General features: G+C 44.6%; 1 protein-coding gene across 4 annotated transcripts in view; it reads right to left on the bottom strand.

Moving 5' to 3' along the window:
- Positions 1 to 21,254, bottom strand: part of LOC126194901 (zinc finger protein 594-like) — an 89,539-nt gene that overhangs the window by 53,504 nt on the left and 14,781 nt on the right. For 3 of the 4 annotated variants that reach the window (XM_049933258.1, XM_049933257.1, XM_049933255.1), the window contains exon 2: positions 7,016 to 7,106. The gene's annotated coding sequence lies outside the window, so the exon portion shown is untranslated. Of the gene's footprint in view, positions 1 to 6,775; positions 6,834 to 7,015; positions 7,107 to 21,254 lie in introns of those variants that run through there. The other variant, XR_007538524.1, reaches the window with a different exon arrangement.

Raw genomic sequence — 21,254 nt, 5'->3', positions numbered from 1 at the left:
ACAAACAGTACTGTAAGGTGCTTAAAAATGTTATTAGGAAGGCAAAGAGTATGTGGTATGCAAATAGAATAGCTAATTCACAGGATAAAATTAAAATCATACGGTCAGTTGAGAAAGAAGTGTCTGGTCAGCAGCACAAGGTCGACGATATAAAGTCAGTTCGTAGTAAAAATCGCTGTATCACCACAAGAGAGGTTGCTGATGATGTCAGCATATCCTTTAGCACAAGCCAAGCAATATTTTTGGATGTTTTGGGCATGAAATGCATAGCAAAATGTTTCTTCCCAAATCGTTTAATTTCAACCAAAAACAATGTTGCGTAGTCATCGCTCAAGAATTGCTGAACATAGTCAACAATGATCCAGAACTTCTAATAAACTTTATAACAGGTGACAAAACATGGATACATAGGTATGACATTGAAACCGAGGGCCAGTTGTCCCAATGGAAACTGCCTGAAGAGCCAAGAGCAAAAAAAAAATTGTCAAGTTGAATCACATGTGAAGGTTCTTCTCACTGTTTTCTTCAATTACAATAGAATAGTGCATCATGAGTTTTTGCCTTATGGTCGCCCAATCAATAAGGAATACTACCTGGAAGTTATGCACCATTTACGTGAAGCAATCTGAGGAAAATGACCAGAATTGTGGCAAAACCACACTTGGACATTGCATCACGACAGTGCCCCAGCTCACACCTCAATGTTTCTTTAACGATTTTTCGTAAGAAACAAAAATATAATGTTACCTCACCCGCTGTATTTATCAGATGTGGCCCCAAGCAACTTCTTTCTATTCCCGAGGCTGAAGAGAACTGTGAAGAGAGATCGTTTTGCCACCATTGATGAAATAAAAACAGAATTTCTGAAGGAGCTGAACACCATAAAAAAAAAAGCGAGTTCCAGAAGCGCTTCCATGATTGGAAAAAGCGCTAGCACAAGTGTATTATATTTGAGGGGGATTACTTTGAAGGGGACACAGTTGATGTTGATCAATGAATACAGACTGGTTAAGAAAAACAGAAATTCCAGTTACTTGTTGACCACATCTCGTATGTAACATTTTTACTGCTTTGAAGAACAATCGAAGTTTGAAGTGCAGGAAATCTTCAATATTTTTATTCACATGTTTGCTGATAGTTACTTCACCTTTAGGGTTCTTACACCATTCATAGGAGTGCATTGAAACTTTGATGAGTTGGGCACATGACCGTGAATATTTCTGTGGGCATAAGACCAACCCGCCACCTATGGGGATGGGTTTGAAGAGGGCTGACAAAGCTGTGCACAGGGAGCAATTTCAATCAAATTTGTTTATACATGACTCATTATCTGAATAATTATATCATGGGAGTAATATACTCCAACCACCCATAGGAGTGAGAAAATGTGACGTGTAAAAATATTCAATAACCACCAACACTAATACCAAATCCATAGTTTTCAGGGTCACTAGACATATTGGTGACAGTCATTATGACATTTTATCCCTTGAGTTGGCAGTAGTGGTGCTGGAGTGTGCACAGACAATGACATATCAGCATATCTCCATAATACCTGACGGAATTTCTGCCAAAATTGGCATACATATCACTTGTTATCAGGACAAATTTACTGCAACTTACCACTGTGGCTGATGGTGTGGGTGAAAAGGGAGGACATAAAAGCATTAATGAGGAACACCTAGAGCAATTTCAAACAAACTTGCTATAAACATGTATAAAAATACTGTGGGAGTAAGGCAATCCTACCAACACAAAAGATGGGGAGGGGTGGCAGGTGACAATGGGAAGTGGCGAAACCCAGAAATGTCCAAAAATGACCTGTTGGTATTTCTTTCCTGCAGTTAGTTTACTGGAATACTTCAAACGTATGAAGCGGCATTGTGTCATTCAGCACATCAACCACATCACGGGAACGAAAACTGCAGCAAATCAATAATTTTGCCAGTGTGTTTTGGAGCCAAAGATCATAGCAGATGGCTCAATACCACAGATACATTTAATGTCCTGTCTAGAGGTGCTTGGTGTAGAACAGCAGAAAATTAGACAGTTGCCAGCAAAAGTCCTTTTCCTTGAACTAATGATCGATTACTGGTGGAATTACAAGTTTCCTCAGAATTCAAATGAAATAGTATGCCAAAATTCACTAGAGGTACAAATGAAATACATGTGCAAATATCTGTGAAATATGTTAAATTTACGTGAAATACATGTGTGTGTGAAATATATATAACACATTTGCATATTTGGGCAAAACTGTGGGCAAAAAATTTTCAACTGTGTAGATTACATCTGAAAAATCAGTACTATTCACATGGTCCGTTATGTTCACAAGTACAACAGTCAACAAATTTGTTTGTTTTTACAGAAAATGGAAAGACCGAAAACACTGTATATCCCAAAGTATTTGAACACACATTTTACACTATATTTAATGCATACCACAAATCACTGTCTTTCATTGCCTGATTTATATACCTACTTAGAAGAAGAAGCATTACACTTCATGGTGTGCACAGCTTGTACTAAAATAAATTTTAGAGGCACCTCTGGTAAAATTTCCATACAAATACAGTGACTATTGCAGTAGTCTACTCTACTATGAGCTGGTGGATAGCCAAACAAATACCCCAATGTTATATGTAAATTGAAGGGTATAAATGCTGTTAGCTGCACTAGTACATTATGTGGAATTAGCGGCAATGAGTGAAAATGTGTACCGGACGAGGATTCAAACCCGGGATCTCCTGTTCAGAAGGCAGGTGCATTAACCACTGTGCCATCTGGGATATGTCTGAAAGAACAGACACCATGCATTTATATGATTGATACACCTAGCTGGGCAATGGATCCCCCTTCTTCAGTGCTGATGCACTAATAGATCTACATCTACATCGATAATCCACAAGCCATCATACAGTGCATGGCAGACGATACTCTGTACCACTACTTGTCATTTCCTTTCCTGTTCCACTTGCAAAAAGAGCAAGGGAAAAATGACTGTCTACATTCCTCCACGAGTCCTATTTTCTCGTATATTATCTTCGTGGTCCTTACGTGCAATGTATGTTGGCAGCAGAAGAATTGTTCAGTAGTCAGCTACAAATGTCGGTTCTCTAACTTTTTTCAGCAGTGTTTCTCGAAAAGAACATCACATATTCTCCAGGGATTCCCATTTGAGTCCCCGAAGCATCTCCATAACACTTACATGTTGTTCAAACCTACCAGTAACAAATCTAGCAGCCTGTCTCTGAATTACTTCGATGTCTTCCTTCAACCCAACCTGGTATGAATCCCAAACACTGAAGCAGTACTCAAGAACAGGTCGCACCAGCATCCTATATGCTGTCTGCTTTACAGGTGAACCATTCTTTCCTAAAATTCTCCCAATAAACTGAAGTTGACCATTCGCCTTCTTTACCACAGTTCTCACGTGCTCGTTTCACTTTATATCACTTTGCAACATCACACCCAGATATTTAAATGACTTGACTGCCAAGCAGGACACTAGTAATACTCTGTCCGATCACTACAGGTTTGATCATCCTACTCACTCGCATTAAATTACATTTTTCCACATTTAACCATTCGTAACACCAACTGGAAATTTTGTCTAAGTCATCTTATATGTTCCTACAGTCACTCAACTTCGACACCTTACCGTACACCACACCATCATCAGCAAACAACTGCAGATTGCTGCCCACCCTGTCTGCCAAATCATTTATGTATATAGAGAACAACAGCAGTCCTATGACACTTCCCTGGGGTACTCCTGACGAAACCTTTGTCTCTGATGAACAATCGCCAAGTACAACATACTGGGTTCTATTACTTAAGAAGTCTTCGCACCTCTCGCATATCAGTGAACTTATTCCATATGCTCGTACCTTCGTTAACAGCCTGCAATGGGGCACATTGTCAAATGCTTTCTGGAAATCTAGAAATATGGAATCTGCCTGTTGCCCTTCATCCATAGTTCTCAATATATTATGTGCGAAAGGGGCAATCTGTGTTTCGCACAAGCAACACTTTTAGAACCGTGCTGATTTGTGGACAAAAGCTTCTCAGTCTGAAGAAAGCTTATTATATTCAAACTGAGAATACATTAACGGATTTTGCAGCAAACCAAAGTTAGAAATATTGGTCTGTAATTTTGCAATTCTGTTTTTACACCCTTCTTATGTACTTACTGGAGCCACCTGCGCTTTTTCCTAGTTGCTTGGGACTTTATGCAGGGCAAGAGATTCATGACAAATGCAAGCTAGGTAAGGAGCCAATGTCGTAGAGTACTCTTTATAAAATCAAATTGGGATTCCATCTGGACCTGGCAATTTTTATTTGCTTTCAAACCTCTCCGTTGTTTCTCTATGCCAGATATGCTTATTGCTAAGTCAGCCATACGAGTGTTTGTCCGAAGGTGAAATCACGACATATTTGTATGATTCTCCTGTGTGAATGATCTTCTGTGCGAATCTCAGAGAAGTGAACAGGTGTCGTCAGTGGACAGTAATTGTGAATAGGTGGTGCTCAGTGGGAATGTGGATTGGCCGTGAGGTGCACTTAGATAGTCAGTGCAGTTGCAATAATGCCATGTCCTGGATGGTGTATCGGTTAACGCACCTGCCTCGCAAACAGTAGATCCTGCATTTGGATCCGGGTTGAGTACACATTTTCACTTGTCGCCACTGATTCCGCATACTGTCCCGCTGCAGCTGACGCAGTGATCCCCTTCGATTTTCATATAATGTTTCACAGCTGTGGATTTTCTTGGTGTCCATTCTTTCGGACATGTCTAAAGGAACAGACACCACGCATTCATAAAATACTGAACAGTTTGTTCTTTAGTTGCCATTTGTATTTTCTCTCAGACTTAACATGAAACCCAACTCTGGTGTTGATCTGAGTATGTGAAAATTGGCAGCAAGTTAGACTGTCATTTTAATTACAGCTTAACTGGTAGGTTGTGCCTTCATTGGGCCAATGTAGCAAAATGTATTAGTTTTTATTTGCCATTATACAGTTCCCAACAAAAGAAATAAAATACACAATTGTATACTTCATATTAAGCAACAAACACACAGCAATTTATATTTCTGAGATGGAGAAGAAACTATTTTCAGTCTACTTGGATGCAATTATACAAAGAGGGAAACAGCTACTGAATCACATGGCTGCTTTTACATCTACATCTACATTTATACTCCGCAAGCCACCCAACGGTGTGTGGCGGAGGGCACTTTACGTGCCACTGTCATTACCTCCCTTTCCTGTTCCAGTCGCATATGGTTCACGGGAAGAACGACTGTCTGAAAGCCTCCGTACGCGCTCTAATCTCTCTAATTTTACATTCGTGATCTCCTCGGGAGGTATAAGTAGGGGGAAGCAATATATTCGATACCTCATCCAGAAACGCACCCTCTCGAAACCTGGCGAGCAAGCTACACCGCAATGCAGAGCGCCTCTCTTGCAGAGTCTGCCACTTGAGTTTGTTAAACATCTCCGTAACGCTATCACTGTTACCAAATAACCCTGTGACGAAACGCGCCGCTGCCACTTCAAAGTAGTACAGACCACTGAGGTATGCAACTGATATCACAGTCAGAGCTGAGGAAGCAGAAAATATGATAAATCCGAGGAACATTCGAAAATTAAAGTTTGCACATAAACCTACTACTGACTCAGTGACTGCACTGAGCGTAATACTTTCAGACTTGTGATGCACAAATGGTTTTCATAGACAAATAATGTTTGAGCCTGTAACAATCACTGCAGGCTTGTTGCCATCCTCTGTCAAACTTCTACAAATGCAGCCATTGTTCGATAGTGAAGCAGAATATTTAAGAATGAGCAAAAAACATCTGTTGCAGATTGGGGCTACTGTCTGTTATGTCCTGTAAGTTAGGATGGGTCATCCAATTGAGCAGAATTAATCCTGAATGATTACTATACCACGCGATCAGTGTACAGGTTTTGTGAATGATGGTATTCAGGATACTGCCATGGACTACTTGTTGACTCTACAAACAGTCATAGATACACGGAGGGCTAAATAAACTGATGTTTAAGTGAGACCAATGAAATGATATTTAAATGATTATGGGGATGAGTGAACAGAATATGTGCCAAATATAACGTCTCTTATTTCTGCAATCTGTTAACAAATGTTTCCAGATGACAAAGTACTTTTTTTTTCCTAAATGACCATTATACTTATGCATACTGATAATTAATTGAAATCACACCAGCTTACAGAGGATGACTTTGCGGACATAAAAAGTTCCCAAAATTTAATGTGGTCATATTTTCCAAGAGTAAACTTATAGTCTCCTGTGTTTTAGTGTCAGACTGATTAAAAATAATGTCCAATTACTAGTTCCCAAATTAAAGCATATCTTTTTACTCAGAGAAAGTGGTTTATTTACACAGACATAACTACTACATATTTACAAATAAAATGCATTAGGCACAACAGCAATTCACTTTTTCTCAGCTTGCTCCAGAGCTTTCAGCATTTCTACGTCTCTCTTGCGTTGCAGCTGTTCTGCAAACTCTTGGATTTGTTTTCTATGCTGTGCACTCTCAGGGGGATACAATTCTCTTCTTGTCTTAATAACCCACTCTTCAAAGTATTCTGGCTGATTAAAAAAATGAAACATAGCAACAGGAAATGAAAGATATATTGCCATTTTTGCAGCTTCAAGTTTCCAGCCTCCCATTATCTGCTCCTTTTTTATAACGACCTGAAGTAATAAATAGACTGTAGAGTTTGTTCTGTCACATTAATATCTTCTATGATAATAAAGGAAATGTTCCCCATAGAAACAATATACCTGCAAAAGTAGAAATAATAATTACTTCACACTTTATTCCTTGTGTCAAATTTTAATGTAAATATATGTAAGTTATGTAAGTTCCATAAGTTTTTATTGGCAATTAGATATTCCACCAATCATTCCATACCAATATCTACAACAAATGTGTAATGGTAAACTGTTTAAAAAGTTTTAATTACCTTGTGAATAGAGAAGAGTTCACTAGTCCCACTTGGACACTCTTTCAGCACAAGCATGGATTTCTTACGGATGCACTCTCTTGCCTGGGCACTGAAACAACATTGAAGGCACCATAAACATATATAATTAATGTCACAAACAATTAACAACTTAACAACTGTGGAGTGGCAACAGGTTGCAGTATCAGCTTATCACTGCTGTGCTAAGAAACTGACATCCAATGTAAACAACATGAGAAAAAAGATAGATTGCTACTAAACGTAAAGGTGACACATTGAGTTGCAGACAGGCACAACGGAAAGACTTTTACACATTTAGCTTTTGGCCACAGCCTTCTTCAGAAAAGAAAAGAAAAAACACACACACACACACACACACACACACACACACACACACACACACACACGACCACCATCTCTGCCAGGTCATACTGAAGTGCCATTCCAGTCCGAGCTGCTGGTGATGGAGCTGCTGTTGATGGCGATCATGTGTGCATGAAGTGTGCTTCCTTGTGTACATTGTTTGATACCGAATGTATTTCTACCTGTATTCTATCAACTAGTGCCGAGGTATGGATGTTGTCTTGGAGTTTTTACCATATACACTCCTTAATTACTGAATCACGGACAGCTTAAAAGATATCGGAGAAAAGTATCAGTGCGAGCATTGTGGGATCATGATGCCTCGATGCACGGCTGACTCAGCCAGTGGTTGAGTTTGTAGATTGTCCTAGTTATGACTTTAATCTCTCATACTTATATATATGGCGCAGTTTTTCTCTTCTGCTAATTTTGATAGCAATTTTACACAGAGAAATATGGTGATGTCCAGTGCCGAATAGTCAAATTAAGAATTCCACCATGAGAAAAGTGGAAGATATAAGAATGTCAGTTAAGCACAAGAATTCGATTTGTGAGACTTTAAGATATTGTTTCATTATACCAGAAGGAAGAATCTGAGAGCTCCACAACTTCTCAACTTGAGGCAAAAGAGGTGGACTAATATTTTCTTTAATCTTCTTTCACGATTACTTAAAATCAAAATGCTGTACAGAAAAACTGGCATTTAATTAAATTAAACTATAAATATTTAAAAAATTACACACAAATTTAACTGATGACTTATTCAATTAAACTGAAAATACTTCATTCAATTTCTCAGTTTAATTTTCGAATTTTTGTCTCCCCAATGAAGCAACATGTATTCAGTCCATTGTGAACCAAGCTATTTACGGAGACTATTAAGTGTCATAACTCGTGCGCTATCAGCAGATTTTCTTGTAATGAAGGTATTCACCTGGTTGGTCGGTTGGTTTAAAAGAGGGGGTGGAAGGGACCAAACTGCGAGGTCATCGGTCCCTTGTTCTCAGTAAAATAATTACACAATGGAAAGAAGAAGTACAGCACAATACCGAGAGAAAGGAAGAACCAGAAGAATGACAGAAGAACAACCAACACTACTATGGACAAAAACAGGAAAAGAAAACCATAGAGAGAAGCAAGAAACAGGCAGAAGCGGTAAAAACAGGAGAGCAGATGAACGTGGATGGCTGACCACGAGAATAAAAAGGAAAAGCCAGCCCTGTGTGACACATTAAAACATCCACCCTAAAAGCATTAAAGTGGAGAACACAAAGGGACAAAGGACACGCACTAAAATTTATATCGAATGATAAAACCCACTGTCGCGTATAAAACGTAAAACTAAATTAGCCAATGAGGCATTGTCAGCTAAAATTAATGGCAACGAGTCCGGTAACTGAAGAGTTCGTCGCAGGGCAGCCAAAGGAGGACAGCTCACCAAGATATGGGCCACTGTCAGCCGGGCGCCGCACCGACACTGAGGTGGGTCGTCACGGCGCAGGAGGTAGCCGTGTGTCACCCAAGCGTGGCCAATGCGGAGCCGACAGAGAACCACAGAGTCCCTGCGAGAGGCCCGCATGGAGGACTGACACACATTCGTAGTCTGCTTCATGGCAAGCAATTTGTTGTGCGTGCTCAGGGTATGTCATTTCATCTCCCAAAGCCACAAAACCTTGCGGCGTAGTACTGAACTCAGGTCAGTTGCAGAGAAGCCAATCTCTATAAGTGGTTTCCACGTAGCCTGTTTGGCTAACCTGTCGGCAAGTTTGTTGCCTGAGATTCCGACGTGACCTGGGATCCAGACAAACACTACTGAACGACCGGACCGTTCCAGGGAATAGATGGACTCCTGGACGGTCGCTATCAATGGATGACGAGGGTAGCACTGGTCGAGAGCTTGTAGGCCGCTCAAGGAGTCAGTACACAGAAGAAACGCCTCCCCGGGGTATGAACGGATGTGCTCAAAAGCACGAGATATAGCCACCAGCTCGGCAGTGAAAACACTGCAGCCATTGGGTGAGGAATGTTGTTCAATATGTCCTCCGTGGACATAAGTGAAACCGGCACGAACATCAGCCATCGAGCCATCGGTGTAAACCACTTCATTGCCTCGGTACTTGTCAAGAATCGAGAGGAAATGGCAGTGGAGAGCCGCGGGGTTAACCGAAAGGTCCAGGCGAAGCTGCGGCCTAAGTGTACACCGTGTAAATGTACGCGAATGGACCTGAACTATAGGAGGTAAAGGCAAGGACTCCAGTTCAGAAAGAAGGGATCAGACACGAACTGCAATTGGAAGCCCTGACCTGGGCTGCCGATGCGGGAGATGAACCGACGTGGGTGGGAAAAGAAGACGGTGATTCGGATGTGCAGGAGAACTACGAATGTGTGCTACGTAACTGGCCTGCAGTTGTGCACGCCTAACCTGCAATAGAGGCACTCCGGCTTCTAGAAGGACGGTGGTCACCGGACTCATCCTAAAAGCTCCTGTCACTAGGCGAACACCACAGTGGTCCACTGGGTCGAGTAAATGCAATGCTGAAGGTGCCACCAAACCATAAATCAGACTCCCATAGGGAATGCAGGATTGAACAAGGGCTCTGTACAGCTGCAGCAGCATAGAGCGACCTGCACCCCAGTTGGTGTTGCTCAGGCAGGCAGCGGAGGTTCATGAGGTGCTGCCAGCACTTCCATTTAAGCTGCCAAAGGTGAGGAAACCAAGTCAATCGGGCATCGAAAACCAGTCTTAAGAATCGATATGTCTCTACTACAGTGAGTGGATCATCATTAAGGTGAAGTTCTGGTTCTGGATGAACGGTACGATGCCAACAGAAGTGCATAACACATGACTTTGTGGCCGAAAACACGAAACCGTGGGCTAGAGCCCATGACTGCGCCTTGTGGATGGCTCCCTGTAGGCGCTGCTCAGCAACACCAGTACTGGTGGAGCAGTATGAAATGCAGAAGTCATCTGCATACAGAGAAGGTGAGACGGACAGCCCTACAGCTGCTGCTAGACCATTAATGGCCACTAAAAATAGAGACACACTCAATACAAAGCCCTGTGGGACCCCATTCTCCTGGATATGGGGGGAACTATGGGAGGAACCACCTTGGGCACGAAGTGACATGAAATTCTGGGTAAAAATCAGGATTGGCCCTCGGAGACCCCACTCATATAATGTGGAAAGGATATGATGTGGACCAGTAGTGTCATACACTTTTCGTAACAAAAAAAAAGGGGGGGGGGCAACCAGGTGTCTGTAAAAGGCTGTTGAGGTGGCAGACCCTAGGGCACAAGATTACCAGTGGTAAAGTGACCCTGGCGGAAGCCGCCCTAACATGCAGCCAGTAGGCCACGACTCCCCGACCCAACCCAACCCAACCCAACCCCAGACACACTACATGTTCCAGCAGCTAACTTAACATTGGTGAGACTGATGGGCCGATAGCTATCCACATCAAGCGGGTTTTTACTGGGTTTGAGCACCGGAATGATGGTGCTCTCCCGCCATTGCGATGGAAAGGCGCCATTGCACCAGATCCAGTTGAAGATGACGAGGAGATGTCGCTTGTAGTCAGATGAGAGATGTTGAATCATCTGACTTTGGATCGAATCTGGTCCAAGAGCTGTGTCGGGGGCAATGTGCAAGGGCACAGAGGAGCTCAACACTGTAAATGGGGCATTATGGGATTCACTGTGGCATGCAGTAAACGAGAGGACTTTCCCTTCCAGCTGCCTTTTGAGAGTGCGAAAGGCTGGAGGGTATTCTCCGAAGCAGAGGCTCAAACATAGTGCTCGGCAATTGTGGTTGCGTCGGTACATAACACGCCATTTATGTTAACACCGGCAACACCTGTTGGGGTCTGGTACCCGAAAACACATTTGATTTTTGCCCGGACTTGGGAAGGTGATTTTTGGCACTCAATGGTCAAGACATATCTTTCCCAACACTCCTGCTTCCGTCGTTTGATGAGTTGGCGAACCCGAGCATAGAGCCATTTAAAGACTATGATGTGCTCCAGGGAAGGGTGCCGCTTATGCCGCTGTAGAGCTCGCCAATGCTACTTAATTGCTACAGCGACTTCCGGCGACCACAAAGGGACTGTCTTTCGCCGGGTGCATCTTAAAGAGACTTCTTAAGTAATAGAACCCAGTACGGTTGTCCTCGATGGTGAGTGTTCATCGGAGGTGAGGGTATCATCTGGAGTGCCCCAGGGAAGTGTGGTAGGTCCGCTGTTGCTTTCTGTCTACATAAATGATCTTTTGGATAGGGTGGATAGCAATGTGCAGCTGTTTGCTAATGATGCTGTGGTGTACGGGAAGGTGTCATCGTTGAGTGACTGTAGGAGGATACAAGATGACTTGGACAGGATTTGTGATTGGTGTAAAGAATGGCAACTAACTCTAAATATAGATAAATGTAAATTAGTGCAGATGAATAGGAAAAAAGAATCCTGTAATGTTTGAATACTCCATTAGTAGTGTAGTGCTTGACACAGTCACGTCGATTTAATATTTGGGCGTAACATTGCAGAGCGATATGAAGTGGGACAAGCATGTAATGGCAGTTGTGGGGAAGGCGGATAGTCGTCTTCGGTTCATTGGTAGAATTTTTGGAAGATGTGGTTCATCTGTAAAGGAGACTGCTCATAAAACACTAATACGACTTATTCTTGAGTACTGCTCGAGCATTTGGGATCCCTACCAGGTCGGATTGAGGGAGGACATAGAAGCAATTCAGAGGCGGACTGCTAGATTTGTTACTGGGAGGTTTTATCACCACGCGAGTGTTACAGAAATGCTTCAGGAACTCGGGTGGGAGTCTCTAGAGAAAAGGAGGCGTTCTTTTCGTGAATCGCTATTGAGGAAATTTAGAGAACCAGCATTTGAGGCTGACTGCAGTACAATTTTACTGCCGCCAACTTACATTTCGTGGAAAGACCGCAAAGATAAGATAAGAGAGATTAGGGCTCGAACAGAGGCATATAGGCAATCATTTTTCCCTCGTTCTGTTTGGGAGTGGAACAGGGAGAGAAGATGCTAGATGTGGTACGAGGTGCCCTTCGCCATGCACCGTATGGTGGATTGCGGATTATATATATGTAGATGTAGAAGAGTGAGGGATCGCATTGTCTGCCACAGAAACAATTGTTGTAGTCACCTGCTCAAGCATCACATAGAGGTTACCGTGTGGGGGAGATTCTACGGTGACAGCAGAGGTGTGAAAGTTTCACAGTCCGCCTTGTTTAAAGCCCACCTGGGCAGGCGTCCGTGGGCTTGATGCCAGGGCAGCGAGAGGAAGATGGGGAAGTGATCACTACCACACAGGTCGTCATGTGCTCTCCAGTGGATAGATGGGGAAAGTCTAGACTTCAGACTGATAAATCAATGGCTGAGTAACTACCATGAGCCACACTGAAATTTGTGGCGGCCCCAGTATTTAAGAGGCAGAGGTTGAGTTGTGACAGTAAATTTTTTCCATCTCTGTCTTGGCCAGTAAGCACAGTGCCACCCCACAAGGGGTTATGGGCGGTAAAATCTCCCAAAATTAGGAAAGATTTAGGGAGTTGAACAATCAGTGCAATTAATACATTCAGGGACACTACACCATCTGTAGGATACACATGGCAGACAGTTATTTCCTGCACTATCCTTATTCTGACAGCCACAGCTTCAAGAGGGTTTTGAAGGGACACAGGTTCACTACAGTCCGAGTTTAGGACATAAACGCAAACTCCACCTGACACACTATTACAGTCAGGTTCCTATAGAATCCCTTATAGCCACGGAGGGCAGGGGTCCGCATTGTCGGGAACCAGGTTTCCTGGAGGGCAATGCAGATAGGAGGTGTAAAGCTTAACAATTGCCACTTGTGAATGACGTCATCGTGAGACTGGGAAGGCATGGAACATTCATTGAGTCAGTTTACACCTCAGGGTCACCTGCTGCCACAGACTTTTCACCTGAGCAGTCTATATTCATTTTGTCTGAGGGTCCGGCAAGATCTAGGTCCTCAGCGAACGCCAGAATCTCCACCTCACCCGCAGAGCTCAGAGGTAGCAGTGGTGTGAGTGCCACCGCAATTCCCTTGGTTTTGGGGACCTTCTTTTTGGATTTCTCTCACTGTTCCTTGGGTTTCCCTGGCTGGGAGGACTTCACTGATTCAGTCTCCAGGACTGAGGATGATCGTGAAGCCCTGTGACCAGCTGCTTTTGGGCTCTTCAGCCACTGGCGGGTGTTATCTTTCCCACTAGCAGAAACCTGGGAAGGGAGCGACTCAAGGGATACCTTCCTAGTGAGAGCAGCCAAAGAAGTTATACGCTTCTCCTACTTAGAAGTGGGAAGCGGGGATGGACGTCCCCGATGGTTGGGGGAGCGGAGGGGGTGGGGGTGGGGGGGTTTGTTCCTGAAGTAGGTGGTGCAGGAGCAACAGGGAGGAAAGTGGCTCCCACCATCAAGGGGACAGGTGTAATCTTCCGGCTCTGAGAGGTGACTGAGGTTGGCGGAGCTTGTACACGATGTAGGCATTAAAATTCCCTCTTAGCCTCAGTGTAGGTCAGTCGGTCCAGGGTCTTGTACTCCACGATTTTCCTTTCTTTCTGGAGAATCCTGCAGTCTGGCAAGCAGGGCGAATGGTGCTCTCCGCAGTTGACACAGATGCGAGGCGGGGCACATGGAGTATTGGGATGTGATGGGCGTCCGCCATCTCGACATGTGGCACTGGAAATACAGCGGGAAGACGTATGACCAAGCTTTAAACATTTAAAGCACCGCACTGGGGGAGGGATACAGGGTTTCACATCACAGCGGTAAACCATCACCTTTACCTCCTCGGGTAAAGTATCACCTTCGAAGGCCAAGATGAAGGCACTGGTGGCAACTTGATTATCCCTCGGACCCAGGTGGACATGCTGAACGAAATGTACACCTTGCCATTCTAAATTGGCACGCAGCTCATCGTCGGACTGCAAAAGAAGGTCCCTGTGAAATATGATACCCTGCACCATATTTAAGCTATTATGTGGCGGCCCCACCACAACAGACTGGCTACCGTGCTGGATATCAGGTGCAACTAAGCAAATAAGTCCATTCTCATCATCAGCGTAGAAGACGATACTGAACAGTTGATGGAAAAATACGCATCCAGGAGGGTGACATCACCCAACAGTTGGAGAATGAGCAGAAGTTCAGATCCACATCAACGAAGGATGCAATAGGTCTCAGCGCACGAGGGACACGATGCACCACGTAAGGCGCCCTTCCCCAATTGGCTCGCTCTTCGGGAACATTTTGAAAAATGGTGGTCAAACTCAACAGGGGACCATCATCATTTAGTCACCTCTTACGACAGGCAGGAATACTTCGGGCCTATTCTAACCCCCGGAACCGCAGGGAGGGCATTCGCCTGGCAACCACTGTCGGAAGATGGTAGCTGTTTGTACACCGTGTGGTTGCACAAGTGTGTAGCTCCATCACCACCTTCCTATACAGGCACCAAACGCTCAGATGTGAGTAGGCGCGCATTAGTGAGCTCATCCCGGTGCAGGCAACGCATATAACAAATCAAACTTGAAGTAACTGTCACTGAGTGGAGAAATGGCTCGCATTATCCTTCACGAAGTCTTAGTGTAGCACAGAAATAAGTGAGACACTCAGCCACAAAAATTTTTGACCACTTACCCAGTAACGTAAATAATTTAACAGATGGTAAAATTAACTTCAAGTACAGACCGAAATTGTATCTGCTCGGTAATTCCTTCACGTCAACTGAACCTACGAATACCAAATATCGTCTTCATCCCATAACATAATAATGGTGTGATACAGAAAACAGAAAATTGGCAGAATGCAGACAATAATTCTTGTGTGTCTACATTAGTTTCTAGAATATATGTCGTGTTGTACCTACACTCTTTACCGATAACCACTACATATACAAAATCACGTCAGCTGAAAACTGCTCGCCTAAAACGACAAGGTCAGAGAAACATTAACACAACTATTAACTATACAAGTACAGACTCCTATCACTGACAACTCGACGTACACAGGCACAGATCTGGTCCGACTGGCAAACATTAGCTTACTGCCGAGAAGACACGAGTGGATGAGGCCCCACTAGCAATGGCCCAATGTGTGTGTATTTCCTGGCAGGCAGCAGTGGTGCACCTGCTTTACCTAGCTGCCACTGCCACTGGCACTGGGTACAAACACTGTGGTGGCAGGCTGCTGTGGAGCCAGTGCTGCAGGCGTCAGTGCCAAGAAAGACACCAGATCTGCCCAGGTGACCCAACGATGGCGACAGCAGCTGCACTGCTCATCATTGACTTCCGTTGGCCCCTACACATCTGAAGAGGCATTGCCATCACAGAGATTGGCTATCAGCTGCCTCCGGCCTCACGAGGCAGGAGTGTCCCAGACGACGGTGCGACGGCTGTAGTGGTGACCCCACGTGTGAGGGAGTCTGTGGACCGCGTAGCAGCGAGAGAAGGAGGTAGCGACGATAAGAGAATGTCTGTCCGGTGCTCTGAAGACTGGGTGGCATCCGGGCAGCCACCGTCACACAGTGGTAGAGGGTGCGGGGCAGCAGTTCCGTCTCTCCGTCGGCTACTGGCACGTGCGACGGAGGAGTCTCCGTAGTGCCCGGCCCTCGGTAGGACGCGGCACCTGTGGGAGGACCCTCCGACGGCATCCACTGCGGCTGTGGTGGACTGTTGCCTCACCGACGGTGTAGTTGACTCCGATGCCAGGATAGTGACACCCTGCCGATGTCCACAGTGAACATTCGGCAACTCGGTGTAGTAACACTGTTCACGTTACGTCGCACTTCACTTAGCGTAGACCGGGACTGTGTCCTAGGCATGCCCCATGTTAACTCACTGGGCACGGCCCGTGCTGCCGGAGTTGTCGTTGTTGTTCTTGTTGTTACGCCAGCAGAGGTCGCGTCCGAATTCTCGCGTGCCCTCTGGTGGATGGGACTCTACTTGTGGCAACTACCGCCCGTGACGCGCCGTGCCAATGTGCGCCTCCCGCGATCTTTCTGGTGGCTACTACACTCGGCATCTCCCAAATCGTAGCCGGTGCCCATCCCGGTCACTGACTAGCACACACACCCAGATGGCATCGCCCACGGCATATTGTGAAGGGCACAGCCGCGCCACAGGCCGTGGCATAGGATGGAACAGTATCTGGATTTGTTGGCTATGTGGAACCTCTGCTGAGCTATAGTCTTACAGAGGGGTGGTCCTGTAGGTGCTTAGGAGCAGAGGCAATGCTTTATCAGCAGACAAGTCCACCAAGTAGTTTGCTAATGGTGTCTTAAATGTATGCAACCATATATTGTGCCTCACAATTCAATTGGAGGTGAAATGGTGCAGATGGGAGGTGAATAATACCATTCTGGATGCAGAAATTTCGGAAGAATGCCAAAGCAAATTGTGGGCCATTATCAGAGATGACTGCCAGTGGCAATCTTTCGATCACAAAAATCTGCATAAGAATCCGCACAGTAGCATCTCCTGAAGTGGAGGGCATGTCATATGGATAGTTTGACAGTGAATCGACCACTACTAACAACGTGGAATTACAGGAAGGACCTACAAAATTGATGTGGATCTCACACTTTGCATCTGCAGATAAGCTTTTCAAGCAATGCCGAGCCAGTAGACAAAATGTGTTGCCTCACTAATATTTTCATGCAGTTTTTGCTTCAGTGGTTATGGTGGAGACGAACAAGAATCCAGGACCACACAAACAGTGTGGTGATAATGCAGACTTCATATGAATCCTTACCACAAACGAATGTGGCCGTAAGGTGCCACAAGCAGTGGTCAGTGATGAGAAGGAATTTGTTTTCATAAAGAAAAAGTGGAACTTGTAGACTGTGTAGCCAATCACCAACACTTCCTTTTGTATTTGTGAATAACTGCAATGAGCTGTGGTCAACATCGTTGAAGCATATGCCAGAGGTTGCTCAAATCCATCAGCTTCGCTGTGAGACAAAACTGCCCAAAGTCCATACTGGGATATGTCTGTGACAAAAACCAGCTGTTTACTGGGTGCAAAGGTAGCAAGATATGGAGAAGACATTAATTAGCAAGGACTTGATGTGGACAAATGCCTTGTCACAGTTCACTGAAAACACAAAAGACACACCTTTCTTCTGCAAACTGTTTATGGGATGAATGAGTCTGACATACTGGGGATGAATTTTGAATAATAACAGACTTCTCCTAGGAAAGCTTGAGTTCTTTCAGGCTTTGTGGTTTAGGAAATACTCTACTTCTGTCTGGGGGAAAAACAACTTGGACTTCCACAGGTTTCACTTAAGGCCTGTCTCTTGCAGTTTAGTGAAAAGATACAGAAGTTTGTCAATAGGTTCCTGCCATGAGGACCCTGTGATGAGAATATCATCCAGATAGTTTGCACAACATGGGAGGTCGCATATGAACTGTTCTAAGAATTGCCAAAAAATAGCAGGGGCACTCTCAGAGCCAAACGGCAAGCATGTGTGACGGTACAACCTGAACAAGTGTTGAGAACCATAGTCTGTTGGGATGGGAACCCAGACGGAGCTGTAGATACACCATTGTGAAATCAATTTTTGAAACACATTCGCTAGACAGCGACCACTAATGGTGGATTTGAAATCTCCATACAAACGAAGTGACCCTGAAGATTTGTGAATGACAACCAATGGCATAGCCGATTGGCTAGAGGGAACTGGTTCAACGATACCCAGACTCTGGAACCTGTTGTGTTACTCCTTGACTGCTGATCTTAGGGTGAACAGGAGAGGCTGTTCATGACAACTTTTAGTTCTGGACATTGGTTTGCGGGTTATGTGTGCCTTAAAATCCTTTAACTTCCCCAAACTAGAGGAAAGCAAGATACCAACCTCATGGCAGAAGTCATCCACTTCCTGGAACGGAATGAAGTTGGAAACCGAGATGGACCACATCTCGAATTTGAAAACCAAAATTTTCTCTAATGTGGCACTGTCTACTGCCAAAAGACGTGATTGTCCTCATGACAAGTTGATACTCCATGTCTAACATGAACTCTCCTTCAGCAGGAATGGGCTTGTTTCCATAACCAACCAAACCATGATTTGCGGAGGAGACAGGTGGTCAACCCAGACAATGATATGTTCCCAGGTCACGAGGGGCACAGAGGACCCGGTGTCAACCTGGAAATGGAATGTTGTAGCTGAATCAACAGCATAATATAAATCTTGCTGGGGATGTTGAGCTGTCAGTCATGGACTGGTGCAACACTGTGCCCTTCTGTGAACTTCAGACCCACATCCAAAGCTCTGCTGCACAGGTAGCAATGACACATCGAGGCAAACAGGGCTTTGTTTACAGGAAGTGGCCACACACAGCACGTCTATGTGGGCAGCAGTGCCACGAGTGTACACACAAACAATCAGGGCACGACGGGAAACTGCAGTGGAAAACAGCAACTGCTGATTGTGACCTAAATAAATTGGAGATCAAACTGTGGGCATCAGGGAATGCCGCTGATATTGTGCCAACGAGCGCACAGACGCAACATCCATGACATCCTCAAACTGTTCATACACAGCTGGTGACACTCTGGATGATCTAAATGCAATGCCTCCTGATGGGCCTCTCTGTCTGGCGCAGAATGAACAACAATGTTGCAAATCAGAGAATCGGCACAAGAGGGTTGGCAGTGAGCGCACACAAATTTACACTTCCTACTTAGCCCACAGAGGTTGGCTACACACGCTTGTCAGAACTGGACCGGTTTCTTCTGCTGCTGCTGCTGGTGGTGGACCTCCATATGGAAAACCACCATGTGTATTTGTTTAAGATAATAACCACTAAGGAAGTCATATTTCAGAAATAACAACACTGATGGGCCTTTCAATGGGGGCAAGTTTTCGAAGCAAATAAAATGTTTTAGGTGAAAGCTTTTTGCAGTGATGGATCCTCTACCTGAAATAATGCTGCAGCAGACACTGTGCCTTTTGTGTGTGTGTGTGTGTGTGTGTGTGTGTGTGTGTCCCAATCTTCCTTTGCTTCTTGGAATAGTGGACGAACTGAGAGGGGGCAGATTCGCATATATGCAGCAGAGACCTGGGGGAGGGGGGGGGGGGATGCGTTGTTCCCAGCGAATTTATACATAACTAATGAAACAAGTCTAACTCCTGCTGTTGGTGCTCAAGCTGTCGCTGCTGCATCTATCGAACTAATGCCTGATCCATTTCGCTTGCAGAAGACACACACTGAATGAACTACCTCTTCATCAAAACTACTATATCTGCATTCTTTACTGACAACCACTACATACACAAAATTGTGTTCGCTGGTAATTGCGTGCCAGATAATGAGAAAGTTAGTGAAACATTAACACAAGTATTAATTGTACAAGTACAGAGTCCTATAACTGAGAACTGAATGCACACCATCACGGAGCTGGTACGACTCGAGAACATTTGGGTACGACTGAGAAGATGCAATTGGATGAGGCCCCCCTGCCAGGGGCCCAACATGTTTGTATTTGCCGGCCTGAGCACGGCTGCAGGCAATGATGGCACAACCGCTTCGGCCAGCTGCTGCTGGAGCCAGATACGTATGCTGTGGTGGCAGATTGCATGGGTGCACCGCTACAAATTGTGGTGACACATTGATCGGTTGCGTACCGCACACTCTAGCTTAGGATGGAAGGTAACAGTCTGGATGTGAATTGGGAAAGCCAATGAATGTGAATATCAGGTCTTGACTGTGGCGACATGCTGACCAGTACTGTAGTCCACAATCTACATCTACATCCATACTCCGCAAGCCACCTGACGGTGTGTGGTGGAGGGTACCTTGAGTACCTCTATCAGTTCTCCCTTCTATTTCAGTCTCGTATTGTTCGTGGAAAGAAGGATTGTCGGTTTGCCTCTGTGTGGGCTCTAATCTCTCTGATTTTATCCTCATGCTCTCTTCACGAGATATACGTAGGAGGGAGCAATATACTGCTTGACTCCTCGGTGAAGGTATGTTCTCGAAACTTCGACAAAAGCCCATACCGAGCTACTGAGCGTCTCTCCTTCAGTCTTCCACTGGAGTTTATCTATCATCTCCGTAACGCTTTCGATTACTAAATGATCCTGTAATGAAGCGCGCTGCTCTCCGTTGGAACTTCTCTATCTCTTCTATCAACCCTATCTGGTACGGATCCCACACTGCTGAGCAGTATTCAAGCATTGGGCAAACAAGCGTACTGTAACCTACTTCCTTTGTTTACGGATTGCATTTCCTTAGGATTCTTCCAGTGAATCCCAGTCTGGCATCTGCTTTACCAATGATCAACTTTGTATGATCATTCCATTTTAAATCACTCCTAATGTGTACTCGCAGATAATTTATGGAATTAACTGCTTCCAGTTGCTGACCTGCTATATTGTAGCTAAATGATATGGGATCTTTCTTTCTATGTATTCACAGCACATTACACTTGTCTACATTGAGATTCAATTGCCATTCCCTGCACCATGCGTCAATTCGCTGCAGATCTTCCAGAATTTCAGTACGATTTTCCATTGTTACAACCTCTCGATATACCACAGCTTCATCCGCAAAAAGCCTCAGTGAACTTCCGATGTCATCCACAAGGAAAAGTGAGTTCAGTTGCGAGTTGGTAAATGTGTAATAATATGGTTTTGTGTGTGTGTTTTTGTGTTTGTTTTCTACTTCTGAGGAAGGACTTTCTTTATGGTTGTGGCTGTCTGTGACTCAATGCCGCCTCTACAAGGTGAGTATTAGTCTATCCTTTCCATACTGCTGCTGTTATTCCATCCTGGACTTTCCACTGTTTATATACAAAGGTTCTATAATGATGTATAACTGCAAAACTCAT

This window comes from Schistocerca nitens, chromosome 7, assembly GCF_023898315.1.
Source record: "Schistocerca nitens isolate TAMUIC-IGC-003100 chromosome 7, iqSchNite1.1, whole genome shotgun sequence".
Classification (NCBI taxonomy): domain Eukaryota; kingdom Metazoa; phylum Arthropoda; class Insecta; order Orthoptera; family Acrididae; genus Schistocerca; species Schistocerca nitens.
The sequence above is the reverse complement of the archived record's forward strand: the minus strand, read 5'-3'. Positions and strand labels throughout refer to the sequence as shown.